General features: G+C 34.4%; 1 protein-coding gene across 2 annotated transcripts in view; it reads left to right on the forward strand.

Annotated features, from left to right (window-relative positions):
* The window catches only part of LOC145277053 (guanine nucleotide-binding protein G(i) subunit alpha-like), a 131,446-nt gene that overhangs the window by 71,330 nt on the left and 44,369 nt on the right, over positions 1–15,747 (forward strand). The gene's annotated exons all lie outside the window — the stretch shown is intronic.

A 15,747-nucleotide genomic window follows, 5' to 3' on the forward strand; every position in this document is an offset into this window, starting at 1 on the left:
AGGGTTATTGCGTGTACAGCAGTCAATGAGATAGTGTTGCAGTATTCGTTAGTATTGGAGATTTGATAAAGTGTTGTTACTTAAGGGGGCTTTCATCAGGAATTTGTTTATGTTGGACTTGAAGACATCCAAGTTGAAGTTAGATGGGAAACAGGCAAGCTATTACTGAACTGGACCATACCAAAGCCCAACAGCAACAAAGTTACTATTGAGTTAATTGGCTTGAATAAATCCCTTATTATTTTTTATTTTTATTTTTTTTTTTTACACATTTACAAATTATATAAGGCTGCTCTATAAAAAAAACAAACGTAAATTTTATCGTTTATGGAGAAAAACATTTCAGTTGTTTTAATGTTCACTGATTGTATTGACATGCAGAAGTTGTAATGTAAAGACATTTTTCTGCTGAACTCCCTACATAGTATCCCTGCAATTATGTCCCAAATAGTAGCGCCCTTCATCAAAGTGGCACCATGCCCTGTTTGGTGGGAAAATTTCCCCAAATAAAAAAAAAAGGAAAAATGAATTGAACCAGAATCATCCAGACATTTTGTATCTTGTGATTCTTTTACAATAATTTAGACTGACTTAATTTGTGCAATCATGCGCTTCCACGCTCTACAAAAATCGCTGACTCCAACACTGTTTCCATAGCCTTCTCTTTCATCATCTCTCACATTGGAGGCAAACCTGAGGTTACAAGTATAAAAATAAACAATTCCAAAAGAAAATACAGAACCCTCATTTGTCGCAAACAAAAAATTGTCCGTAAACTCTCACAAAACTCATTGCCATTCTTAAAACGATCCGTAAACCAACTCTAAATATATTGACCTCTATTGTCCAATCCTTTGTTCCAACCGCTGTCACACCTTGATTTGAAATCTTATTTCAGCTTTCCTTTGTGTGCCTTGATGAACAACTTCCTCTCTATTGCCTTTCTCCCAAGCTAGCTTTCAATAACGTTTGTTTTGCTGATCAACTTATTCCCTCTTTTTGTTATGATTTTCTTTTTTTTTTCTTTCTTACACAGGGGTGGGAGGCATCAATAGTATTATAAATTCAACAATAAATAAAATTTAAAACCAAAATATTTTATTGTAAGAATTGTTTTCTCATTATCAAAATATCCCAGGAGGAATGTGAACAAATAATTTTTTGTTACATTTCCGTCAGGTTCTAAAAGTACAAATTGTTTTTTTTAATTAAGATGCCATTTGTTCTGAAATGCTGATATTAGAGGAAGTGTTAATTATTTCCAGATTTTTAGGCCACATCAAATTTGCATTCTTTGAATTTTAAGTCAAATTAAGTCAATTTAAAGAAGTGCCTTTCCCATAAAAGGCATGACGGCAAATATGTTCTATTTCTTGCCGAGTCAGCTTCTATGTGATATTTTATCTTTTTTTCTGTTAAACTGAAAAATTGAAAATAAAAAAAAAATAGATACCATTTTGTGTTGCATATCTTTTACTTAATGCAATCTTTTAAAAATGGGGAAATTAATTTGTTTTATAAAAAATATTTTATTGAATTAATTCAAGACTGTTTTTTTAATGTTTCCCAAATTAAAAGTACATTTGTAAAAAGTTCTCACTGTCATTCTTAAAATAAAAAATTCAACTTGAAGTCCAGAATTGAATGAAATAATTTTGATAAAATTTAAATATTGGTTTTGCTTTCAAATTTTATCCTCTTTCAAACTGTATTTGAAATAAGTTGTCCTTGTTTTATCAATCAAATTATTGAACCGGTGATATCTCAAACAATTTTTATTGTTGAGTTCTGTGATCTTCTGTGTATGTGTATAATGATAATTTATATGTAGTTTAACATTTTACTCTAGTTTCATGGCATTACCAATTATCAGATTTGTACTAGCCGATTTCTTGTATCATTCAAAAAACAAATCTCAATAATAAAGATTATTTTTTTCACATTTCGTGCATATTTTTTATCCTTATAACTTATGTGACAAGTTGGTGAATACTGACATATTTTATTTTTTGTACATAATATTAAAGTCAGGAACTTATAAGAAACAATACAAGAAGTTGTTTTCCTGCCTGCTGGAAAACTGTCTGTAGTACCAGTTTTCAAGAATTCTGGCGAAAGAACTGACCCAGTAAATTATCCCCCCATTAGCATCCTCCCACTTTTCGCCAAAATATTTCAGACCATAATAAACTAAGCTCTAGTCCATCACCTTACAGGTGCTAAACTTCTGACTGACCAACAATATGGATTTAGGCAAGCCCGTTTCACAGCAGATATCCTAACTGTAATCTCAGAACATATATACCATTCACTGGACAAAGCAGGGGAGGGTAGAGCAGTAGCTCTAGATATATCTAAGGCTTTTTACAGGGTATGGCATGAGGGTCTTAAGAAAATCAGGTCATACGGTATCACTGGAAGAATACATAACATAAATCCTTGATGGTCATACATCTAAACAATATGATATAAATGCAGGAGTGCCTCAGAGGTCTATCCTTGGACCTCTATTATTCCTAATATTCATAAATTACCTCCCTGACAAAATTGTCTGTGAGATGGGTATATATGCTGACGACACCACACTCTATAACAGACATGAAAGGAAAACAAATGAACACATAACTAAAGAAATGGCAGAAACACTAGAGGATTACCTCCAATCTGTAGTGGAATAGGGACAAAATGGATGGACACATTCAATACTGCCAAGACTAAACTTGTTTCCTTCAATAATTACAAAAAACCTTTCCTACCACCAATGGCCAATGACTCTTTATCTGAAAGTACATCTTTTAAACTTCTTGGCCTAACGCTCTCAGGAAACATGAATTGGAACAATTACATTGAGAGTATTGCCAGGACCGCGGCGAAGAAGGTGGGTTCTCTCTACCGTACTAGAAAGCTACTAACGCCCGAAAGTATCCTATATCTCTATAAGGCCACCATTCGCCCATGTATGGAGTATTGTTGTCATATTTGGGCTGGTGCATCTGCTACTAGTCTCTCACTCCTAGACAAGGTTCAAAAGAGTCGCCAATCTGATAGGTCCTGAACTGTCATCTAAACTTCAACCTCTGTCTCATCGACGAAACGTTGCATCCCTCAGCCTGTTCTACAAGTAACGCTGAATGCTCTGACGAACTACAAGCACTTGTGACCCCTCGACGTAAATACCCTCGACAAAGCCGAAAAGCAGCTAAATCCCACCCCTTCATGGTAGAGATCCCTAGATGTAAGAGAGCCTTCTACTCCAGTAGTTTCTTCCCCAGAACAGCTAGACTTTGGAATTCCCTTCCGGGTCTCTGCTTCCCCAACTTTACTGACATGCAGAAATTCAAGTGTAACGTGAACCGACATCTTGTTGCCCAACTCCCTACACAGTACCCCTGATGCTTATGTCTCTGATAGTAGCGCACTACAACAAAGTGGTAATGTGTCTTGTTTGGGGTGAAAATGTAATTAAAAAAAAAAAGTTAGATTGGATACATTTTTTTTAATTAACACTTAAATAATAAGTATGGCATAATCGCATTGAAACACCAGTTCTTGTTTGATCACTGAAGTTAAGCAAAGTTAAGCCTGGCCAGTACCAGATGGGTAAGCATCTGAGAATGTTAAGTACTGTATGTCATCATCTGATGACTGTTATACATGCAGTTAGAGATTGCTTTTGAATTTCATATTTTCTGTAAATTTTCTCATTTGGAGGAAACCAGCGTCACTCCCTCAGGGCCAATACTACATTAAGCATTGTCGGTTTTATTTTCTGAAATTTTAATTTCAGACAAATGTACTTTATGTGCCTGGCAGTGGTCTTACTTAGTGAAGACATTCCGATACAAAACTTATCTAAGTATTGATTATCAAAAAAATCTGATGAAAGGAGGAATAGGCAATTTTTACTAAAGTTAACGCTGTATACAGCCTAACACCACAAGTGCATTTGAGAAGTTTTATTGCCACACAAGCAGAAAGGTTTGGCATATAAAATTAATAGTAAGTTCTTTGATATGACAAGTTCTGTTTAGAGCACAATTGAACTATAATACTTGACTTTTGCATTTTTAAAACTTTAATTCAAGCCATTATATAAAAATAATTTAATAAAATCAACAGTAAGTTCTCTACAGTACAATGTAAACTACTATGTCTTGTGAACCATGTCACTGAGAAGCGAGGCATGTGAAGCTTCCTCCCAGTGCACCATGGTGGGTCCCCAACTAGAGCAGACAATCGATTTGATTGAAAAAATGGGCATTTCACCAATTTCAATGACAATAATATATGGGAGGGTGAAAAATTCAATGATCCTCGTTCAATCCCAGGGAACGTCTGACTTCCCTGCTAGTAATTATTATGAGTTTCCATTGTGAAAAATTTGGTACAGTATATTTTAGAATAACATTAAAAGCAATGAATAAAAATATTTGTTTCAAATTTAAAGAAAATGATATTGCATATAAGCACAAGTTTCGTATTTGTATTTTATGAGGTGGGTTGTATTATTATTATTGAAAACATCTAATAGAATTATTTTCATGATAGAGAAGCAGGTAGGTTTGATATTTGGTTATGGTAAATTTTAAGGAATCTAGAATTAATATTACAAAAGATATCTTTTGTTTTTATACACTAGACTCTTCAATATGATGAATAAAAAGAAAAATACTTTCAATGAAATTACAAAATGTTTCCGTGAGATATACTGTTAAATAAACAATCTTTTAATACTATTGTACATTGTGCAACCGGAAGTCAGTAATTGTGCATATTATGAACCAGATTTCCTGTAAATGTTCACTCTGGCTCAACCGGCACCTTATGTCGTCGCCGGAATATGTTGAGCACCGTCAGAAATGCTCAGAAACCCGTTTTTTAAATAGTATTTTCAAGTTAACTTCAATTTTTATGAAATTTTTGGTTATTAAATTGTTAGGTGAAAGTACAGAAATGTTACAAAATGCTCTCCCCATGTTAAGAATAGCTTTCTAAATAATTTTATTTCTGCCGTAACATAGATGCACAAATATCCATTGTTGTTGGACCAGCCATTTACAAGAAATCCTTTTCGTAAAAAGCAACAGTATAAACAATCCATATAATTTCAATTTTCATTTATTGTCTTTAAATATCTGCTATTTTCGGTGTTTGAAATTTGGGCAATTTACAAGTAGTGGTTAATATATTTGCATATTAATATTTCATGACTTGGGTTAAAGTTTAATCATGAAACTTTCAAATAAATTGTTAAAAATATACCATTTATTAACAATTTGGTAAATTACAAAAGTGCATCAATTGATTGGGTGGAGAATTCTTAGATTCTTTTCACTTATTCTCTCCAAATAATTTGGACAATAAATTGTCACTCACATCAGCGAAAACAATCTACTTAGTTACAAGCAATCTGAATTTCAACTTAAAATGTCAACTAGTGATGTATTAAGCGTAATATTGCATGAGATCAGCAAATCTCTTGATGGATACTTTGTGTTTCTAGAGCTATATTTCTCTCGGTCTTTGATAAGTTGAAGTCTGAAGAATCATGACATAGTGTGTCTCAAGAACTTATCCTGAGTCCAACACTTGCTGATTTTCATTAATCTTCGAAATCACATTGAGGTCATTTGTTGACGCACAGATGACACAACTATTCATGGCAGCACCTTGAGAACTGGATCTTCTAATCTGAAGTTTGATACAGAGGTTCTGGGGGCTTTTTTGTAAAACTAGATAGCTACCAACGTAATAGATGCATTGAGACTAAAGCTACTTTCAGGACCGCCAGCAACCACTGTAAAAGAATAATAAAAAATGCAAGAGAGCTATATGCTCAATGCGTTAAATCGAAAGTACCTGAGCAGCATCTTGGTTCCCACCAGTTCTGGCAAATAGCAAATAGGATCCTGAACAGAAGCGTGCATTCTATCCCAACCATTATCAATGGTCCAGAGGTCATCTCGTCAGCATCAGACATGGCCAAACTATTTGCCAAGAACTTTGCAGCTAATTCTACCCTATGCGATGAAGGCCATCAACTCCCGGTATTTCCTCCTACAACACGCTAGATAACATACAAATATCTGTGCATAAGGTCGCCAACCTAATCAAGAACCTTGATTCCAGTAAAGCAAACTGGCCCTGACGGTATTCCAATTATAGTGTTAAAAAAGCTACAACCAGAACTTGACCCCATACTTGGGAAACTGTTTAAGCGTTGCCTTAAGGAGAAGTGCTTTCCAACACCCTGGAAAACCTCATCAGTATGCCCTGTATTTAAGAATTCAGGTGATAAGTCATCTCCCTCTCAATACAGACCAATAAGTCTCCTGGGTGTCATGAGTAAGTTGCTGGAATCCATATTAAATAGAGAAGTAGTCAACCATCTCAGCAGGAATAACCTTAGTGGCACTCAATGTGGTTTCCGTTCTGCTAGATCTACAGCAGACATTCTAACAGTTATATCACATAGAATTAGCGAATCTCTCGACAAAGGCTTAATTTCTAGGGCAATTGCTCTTGATATATCAAAAGCCTTCGATAAGGTATGGCATAAAGGCCTACTTCACAAGATTTCCAGCTATGGTATAACTGAAAATGTTTTCTCTATCATTAAATAATTTCTCTCTGATAGGCTCATAAGAGTAGTGGTTGATGGGCAGAAATCAGAGGCCCACAGTATTAATGCTGGAGTCCCTCAGGGGTCCATCCTGGGCCCAACTCTCTTCTTGATCTACATCAATGATCTCCCTAAACACATACTAAAACCATTTGACATCTATGCTGATGACACAACTATCTATGGCAACACATCAAAGGCCGTAAATGACAATGTTCTCTCTGATTCTCTCTCCTCAGATCTTGAGCGCGTGGTTCAATGGGGGAAGAGGTGGCTGATTACCTTTTAATGCGTCTAAGACCAAGCTCTTATCATTACATCATAAACACTCTGATCCTCATTTGGCATCGATTGAAATGAATGGCTCTCGTCTAGTGGAGGCCCCATGTTTTGATAAGCTTCTGGGTTTGACCTTTACTCCTGATCTGAAATGGAACATATACATCAAGTCTGTGGCCAAGGTCGCTGGGAAAATGGTGGGATCCTTCTACCACTCCAGAAGATATCTCACTACTGATGCAATTCTCTATCTATATAAAAGCCAAGTACATCCAAGGATTGAGTACTGCTGCAACATCTGGGCAGGAGCTGCTAAAAACAGCCTATCCTGCCTTGACAGAGTACAAAATAGACTTTGTGGCTTAGTGGGGGATGCCCTTTTCTCTACCCTGCAACCTCTTTCCCACAGAAGAGACGTTGTGAGCCTGTCTCTGTTTTATCGTTATTTCCATGGCAAGTGCTCATCTGAGCTCCATTCTCTGGTCCCCCTTGCTAATTTTTCACGAAAAACACCCGACTAGTTGAAACCACTGTCAATAACTTTCCCCACTCTTTATCCGTGCCTAAATCAAAACGTAGATTCCATGAACAAAGCTTCTTTCTTAGAACTGCACGGCTGTGGAACTCTGCCGCTTACCTGTTACCCCCCCCCCCGAATTCAACTTGGATGTCTTCAAGTCCAACACAAATTCCTGATGAACCGGCCCCCTTAAGTAATGACACTCTATCAAATCCCCAATACTAACTATTACTATAATACTATCCCATTGATTACTGTACACACAATAACCCTTATCCCAGAGTGGCTCCTGGGCCTTGATAAGTGGTGACTCCCATGTAAAAAAAAAAAAAAAAAATATTGGTACTTCTATCACCAATGCTTAGATCCTTGTTTTACCCTAATCAAAATGAATGGCTTTCTCTCTCCTTGAAGAATTACTTTGCTTTTATAAGTTCCTTGAAGTAACTTTCACTCTGGATTGAAAAAGACCTACATTCAATCTGTTGCTAAGCTACTGGAAAAATGTTTGGATCATTCTTCTGCTCCAGAAAGTTCTCGAGTCTTGATGTATTTCTCTACATAAAGATGGAGTACAGCTGTCACATGTAGAGAGGTTCCGACTTTTTTCACCCCTTATTCTGTTATTAACAGTTCTAAACTATACGCCTTTCTATTTTAATCTTAGTTCTGCAAAACTGTATTCTAGGAGAAATTATTGAAGTCAAAGAGTATCAATATGTAAAATTTTGTATTAAACAATTCATAAACAACAATGCAAAAACAACAACCTAAATCAACTGAAATTGGGGAAAAAAGTGATCATTATTTTCTGGACAATTTATATATTTTGACAAGCATTAATTTATTTGTAGCAAAATAGAAACTGAAATTTAAAAACTGAAGCTACATTATAATTTATGAAAATTTGGTAAAAATAAAATATTGTGCTGCATTGTTTCACCGAGTTTTTTTTTTTTTTTTTTTTTTTTTTTTAAGGAAATTGCTTCAGACAAGGCATGAAGCCATTTGATGTTACTTAAAGAAACAAAAAATACTACTTTAAGGTAAAAACAGTTAACAATATGTTAGGTGGATAGATTCCAACCCCAAAAAACAGCAATTCTTTCTCTGTCAGAAACATTGCTTGTGGAATGTGAGGACTAAAGGTCAAAATAAGGGACGCAAGAGTTTCAAGAGTGTCGAAAATAATGAGCACTTGTTAAATTCATTTTAACTAAACAGTGTGTATGGTTGGTTTTGTGCTGGTGTGAGTATTGTGTGTAGTGTTGAGTTTTGCAATGTTTCTGTGTGAAAGCAGGGGATAACCGGTAGTGGGAGTGTAATGAGGAAAACCAGTGTGCGTGCGTGCGCTCATTCTTGTTACTGAGAAACCATTGTTAAGAATCAGTTTTGTGAATTCATGTACAGAAACCTGCACATACATACTTGAATTACTACAAAAAAAAAAACTTGAATCACTTAATATTTCAACAAGTGTGCATGCACACACATTTACACATATTGGCATTTAAATAGTTGTTTTTATATATATATATAATAGAGAGAAAGTGAACTGGTTATTTTATTGGTGAATACCAGTGGATAAGTGGGGGTCTTCTTCATTGCCAACAGCTGTGTCCACATGCAATCTGAAATATTCAATTGTCAACTTTAATGCACTACTGGCCTTACAAAAAGGTTATCAGGTTGAGAACCAAAAGGAAATCACACGCACAATGTGTGTTTCTTATCCAAAAACGTCTGTTTCACCATATTACAGTTTTTTTTTTTAGTGTGGCTAGACATGACTAGTGCTTTCATACTGAGATTTGAAATTGAATCATCAGATCATTTACAACTCTGATTGGTAGTCGGTAATCTTTATTTTAATTATTTTTTATTTTATTTTTTTCACCTCAAACAAGGCATATTGCCGCTTGGATGTAACAGCTACTACTTGGGATTGTGTCTAACAGGGGATTGTGTACAGTTAAATAGTGAGATGCGTGTTCATATTACATTTAAACTTAGTACAGTAAGGGAAACCGGAAATTCCAATATCTAGCAGTCTGAGGGAAATAGAATAGAAGGCTTTTCAGCGTCCTGGGGCCTCAACTGTTAAAGAGTGGGATTTTGTCCGACTGGGTTAGTCGGAGGTATGTATTTTAAGGGAGTATGTACCACTTAGCTCCACACTACCAAACTTAACTCCAAAGTAAAGGAGGTTATACTGCTTATGTCTTTTTGTTTATATTCATGCTACTGGTTACCTAGAGAACTCGGTTACATGCTTTACAAACCATTACTTTCTATCAGAGAGCTTGATATTATCAGATGAATTGATCCAATAGTTCTTTCAATATTGTCATATTTCATTATATAGAGAGGGGGCGAGGAACAAAAGGCTGAGTAGGTAACCACATGACACAAATGCAAACAAAAAAATGGAAATAAACATTTTTTACAAATATATTAAAAAATAAAAAATCAGTTTTCTCAGATGTGTTCGATAATATCAATGTATCAATATTTTTAATAACCTTTTTGAAATGATCCGTTGCCTGTCTCAAGGTTATGAACCCTTAACCCTTCCAGAAATTCTAGCTATTAATAATACAAGGTGTTTTCAATAAGTTTCCAGACTTTTTCATACAGGCACTTTTATTGATAGTACACTCATGAAACTTTAATCCCCTTTGAAGTAGTCTCCGCCAACTGCAATGCACGTACCATTCCATGGAAGTACTCTTGTGTGAGCATGTCAATGACCCCTGTCACAACCTCTTTCATCTCCTCAATTGTCTCATAACGACAGCCTCTAAGGTTTTATTTGAGCTTGGGGAATAACCAAAAGTCACAGGGAGTAAGGTCTGGACTATACGAAGGGTGAGGAACTGTCTTCATGCCCATCTTGGTCAAATAGCCTGTCTTTCTTTCTGATCTTCTCTGAGTACCTTTGGAACAAACTTTGCACAAATCTTTTGCATCTTCATTTCCTCGTGAATAATTGTGTGTACAGTTCCCACACTGACATCAAACTGTGCACTCATTGTCTCTAAAGACACACGATGGTCCTTATCCATGAAATTCTTTATTTGGCTAATCAATTCTAGTGTTCTGACTTCCTTACTCCTCCCACATCTTTTATCTCTCACAGATTCCCTGTCTTCCTTGAATCTCTTATGCCACTCAAAACCTGATGCTGGATTCATGCAAGATGGTCAAAAAGCAATCTGAAGCATTCTACACGTTTCTGTGGCATTTTTTTCCAAGTTTAAAACAATTTTATTGCATATTGTTCTTAAGTATTCCCACATTTGGATTATATTTTTTAAATTCACCGGCTGTGACAATCAGGCTTTAGTAGGGTGTATTCCAATTCCTGTTGTAACTGTTCATTGAAACCTGAAATCATAAACATTGGTCAGTTATCTCATAAGATGTGTAGCAATAATATACTGAATTTTCAAGATTCCATGACAGTTTTAAAGGTGTGTACAAAAAAAGTCTGGAAAGTTAGTGCACCTTGTAAATGTTAACATTCTGTTTTGTAAAACTAAAACACACTCATATTGTAGGTTTGTATATTATAAAAACATGTACCCGTAAGGCATGTGAGGGAGAGAAAGTATTATAATTCTGCACATGAGGGTGCCAGTTGGTATGATAATAGGGAAGGGAATGTTGGTGGCAAAAACGTGAGGGGGGGATCTTATGGTTTTAATGCCAGCAAACAGAAGCAGCAACACTTCATCATAGAATTCCTTGCTAAAAAATTTAGATTAACCTCATTTAGTATGTCACCATTAATTCTGTAACTGTTTACTCATTCTGCTCCCCTCCACACACACACACACACACATTACATTTACAATCCCATTTTTCACATGAATATTCTAGCAACCACTCTTTATTTTATAAATTTAATACCTGTTTTGAAAAAAATATTTTGTTTAATTAATAGAATTTAACCCTCTTCCCCATAATTTAACAAGGTTTTTTTTTTTTTTTTTTTTTTTTTTTTTTTTTTAGTGGCCTATCCCTCAATCTTTTTCATTCCCACCTTTGACTTTTAAATGTCAAGTGTGATATACATACATTCTTATAAATTATCGTCTGTGTCTTCATTTGGTATTTAAATCAACACATTATTTTGAGCTACAAAAAGACAGTGGAATAATCTATATTCCAGTTTAATTTACGAATTTTGGTTTGTTCAATGTTTCCCATTGAAAAATATAAATTGTATTAAAAGAAACTTAAAAAAAAAATGATTTAATTATGAATTTTATTATGGATTCTGATACAATTATACAAATAATTACTTGCATTATTAGTGTTATTACATGGTACATATTACAGGTACATGTATATTAATATTTTATTTCTCATGACTCTTTGTGGATCAATTTTTAACCCTTTCAATATATTTTGACATGTAGAAAGGCACTTTGAACTAGTTTTTTTTTTTCTAATTATTTGAAACATTGATCTCAACTGCATTATCATCTTGCATAATTTGATTGCAAAATAGGTGTATTTTGTTTGCATTCATATAACATAAATATAATCACTTGTTTTAAAAAATGTACATTTTATCTAATCCTATACACATATTAGATTAAATGGGAGGTAAATGAAATGAATTAATGAATAAATCAAATTAATTATAAGATCAGAAACTTCTATATATATGATCCTACTTATGTAACGTGAATGCAAAACAAAAACACCTAAATCACTAGTACATCTACCACTAGTTTCTCCCTCTTGGATAGGGTCCAAAAATATTCTCAATCTGATAGGTCCCACTTTGTCAACTAAGCTTCAACCCCTGCCCTATCACCGCAATGTTGCATATCTGTGCCTGTTTTACAAGTATTTTAATGGAATGTGTCCTGATGAACTCGTTGCACTTGTGCTCCCCTCAACGTATATATGCCCAATAAAATTTGTTTAATAACAAAATCACACCCCTTCACTGTTGAGGTTTCTAAATGCCAGAAAGCTTTCTACTCTAATAGTTTCTTCCCTCAAAAAAGCTAAATTTTATAATTCCCTTCTTGCTACCTGCTTCCTTGCTTGCACTGATATACAGAAGTTTAAATGTAATGTAAACCAACATCTAGTTAATCTTTCCTATGATTGGTCCCAAATAGACACCCCTTATGTCCAAATGGCAATATGCTTTGTTAGAGGTGAAGACAAGTAAAAAAAAAAAAAAAAAAAATCACATTAATTAAAATGTTTTTAATAATTTAAATAAATTTGCATTAGTTGAAAATTTCTTAATTATATCCTTTTTTTTTTTTTTTTTTTTTTTTTTTTTCCCATTGCATTAGAAATTTCTATTTAAAACTGAAATCAATTTTACTAGGTGCAACATAACCTTTCGAGGTTGGGGAGCGGCATACAATTAGCAAGCTAGCCTCATTTTCGATAAGTATTATAAAGTTCCTCGTTCATGTTTTTCTGCTGATTATAAAATGTTCAGGAGAATGTTTCCTAAAAATATATCTGGAAGGCAGAAGTGAGGTGACTGTCTAGCAAGGTTTATAACTTTCTACTTTGATAATAAAACTTAAAAGTAAAAAGTTCCTAGCATCATCTTGAGGATTTAAAAGAAGAATCAGGAAATGATTTCTCAGATGAAAAATTTATAGAGTTTTATGTGATTTTGCCAACAAAAATGCATTTGTCTTGTATAATTTTTAAGACCCATAAATACATAACTATTAAATTTCATATTATTTGGATACTTCAGACTATTGTTCTTATTTTGATTGTTATCTTCACCTTTCGGTTAATATAACCTCCAGCCTTCTTAAGGCATAGCTTGTCGAACACTGGGAATCTTCACGGAATTTCAAACATAACACTTTATTTAATCCATGGGGGTAATATTCCGTCAGCCATGACTGAGTAGAAGTCTTAAGTAATTCAGTCGTATTATTTTGAATGTTGTCCACACTGAGGATTGAATTTTCAACTCCCAAAAGACCAAGTACTTTATCCACTATGCTACGGCTCCTTGTAGTTTTCAGTTCAGTTATTGTAAAAAAAAAAGTTTAATTGTAATCCTAAATTTCCATCCCATCTCATTTTCCATTTGATAGGTGGCTTACTTCCATGAAACCTGGTTCCTTTAACCAAGTGTTGTTTTTCATGATCTAGGCCAAATTTACATAGCTTATGATATTCCCTATATCGTAAGCTATCTGCATGAAAAGTGTGACTGAAATCTATCCATCAGTTTTTGAGTTTATGGTGTGTAGATTATTGCTGTAGAACAATGCTGTCTCATGTGATTGATTGCCAGTTAATAATTTTAACCCTCTTGGGGTATATTTGATGAAACTGTTTCAGAGCCTTGTCAGTGGTATGTGGTCCACATCTAAGAATGCAAGAGTATATGATTTTGATTCACTAAACTTTGTCTTTATGGTAACAGCTCTCTCTGATCACATACGTTCCTCACCTTTTTGATCCTTAAAAGTATTTCAGAATCAAGAGATCTATTGCTAGAAAAAGTTTGGCAAGATATACAAAGTCAAATATAGTTAATCTGGTCTCCAGGCAGTCACAATATAGTTTTTTGGAAGGAAAATATTGTGGGTTTTCATGTTAAAAAAACTGCAACATGGTATTTCATGGTAGAGCATATGACTATTTGCCAACTATGTTGTTAGGACAAATTGTTGAATCGTAATTGAGGCACTTGCTTACAAAATAATTGCTTTCTTTTTTTTGTATGAATAAATGTAAAATTGTATGGTATCCAACATCTTTTTAAGACTAAATTTGGACGTGTAGTATAATTTGTGGTCGGATCAACTGGCATCAATATTTCTGTGGTTTCCTTTTGTCCTCAAGGATTGGCATTTGTTCACAATTTGTTTGGTTAGAATTCTGTGTTTCCTTTTTCAGAATGGATAATCATGTATTATTGTAGTCAATAAAGATATTGATTTTCTATGGTTATGAATTTGGTTATACAATTTCTTTCAGGCCTTTTGATATCCTCTTTCTCATGGGTGAAATGTTTCCGAGATACTTTCTTGAATGGCTAATATATTCATGTGTGTCTGGAGCCTATGACCGAGATAAGACATTAGTTTAAATGTGTATATTATCTAACCGTTGTCATTTTTATTTATATTTTTTACACTTTTTAACCCCAAACAAGGCATATTGTCACTTGGAACTTAAGAGGCTACCATTTGAGATCATGTCTAACAGGTGACTGAGGAGTTGAGCAGCAAGATGTCTGATCACATTACATTTAAACTTCTGAAGGTTAGTACAGTCATGGGAGGAATTCCAAAGGAAGAAACTAGAGTAGAAGGCTTTCTGGCATCTTGATACCTCAACATTAAAGGGGTGGAATTTTGTTGTTTGTTGGGTTAGTCGGGAGTATGTATGTAAAGGGGGCACAAGTGTTATAAGTTCATTAGAGCACATTCCATTAAAGTACTTGTAAAACAGGCACAGGGATGCGACATTGTGGAGATGGGACAGAAGCTGGAGCTTGGTCGACAGTGCAGAACTTATTAGATTTGAGACTTTTGGGACCCTGTCTATAAGTAAGAGATTAGTGGGAGATACATCAACCCAGAGGTGGCAACAATCTTCCAAACATGTGCAAATTTTAGTTTTACAAAAATATACAATACTCGGATATTGTAATTGAAGAAGCGATGATTCAAACACCTATAAAAATGTGTCAATTCATCTAACCACCAATTATCCACACACTGCTTCCAAATTTATGAACAAGTAAAAGATGTTGGCTATCTCTACAATTTGAGATTCTGAGTTCAATCCTGAACAGAGGCAGTAAGACAATTGAACAAGTTAGCTAAAAGAATGTCATAAGTGCTTTAGAATCTACATGGTGTGATAAAGGGTTAGCTTCAAAGTTTCTGAGATTGATACAATTTACCTGAAAACAGCCGACCAAAAGGTGAAATGTTTTGATAACAAATAAGATGAGAAAACTAGTTAAAATCTAGCCAGGAAAAGAGGAGGCAAAAAAAAAAAAAGAAAAAGATTGTGTGGCAAAATTCTAAATAACTAAGGCAAATCCAATTCTAATTTTATGAGTCAGACAAAAGTTTTCATTTTGAAAAAAAAAAGTATTCTTTTTGGATTTTTTGGACAACTGTTTTCATCTATTGAACTCTGGTATCTGCACTGAATTTCAAACAAAACCTTTTATTTAATCCATGGGGTAGCTTGCTTTTATTGTCAGCCATGACTGGATAGAAGTTCTAAGTAATTTACAAGTGGATTTTGAATGTCAACCTCCAGAAATGTAACTTTACAACTGCAGATTCCAGAGTTT

The sequence above is a fragment of the Euprymna scolopes genome, chromosome 5 (assembly GCF_053919585.1).
Source record: "Euprymna scolopes isolate OS-2025 chromosome 5, ASM5391958v1, whole genome shotgun sequence".
Taxonomy (NCBI): domain Eukaryota; kingdom Metazoa; phylum Mollusca; class Cephalopoda; order Sepiida; family Sepiolidae; genus Euprymna; species Euprymna scolopes.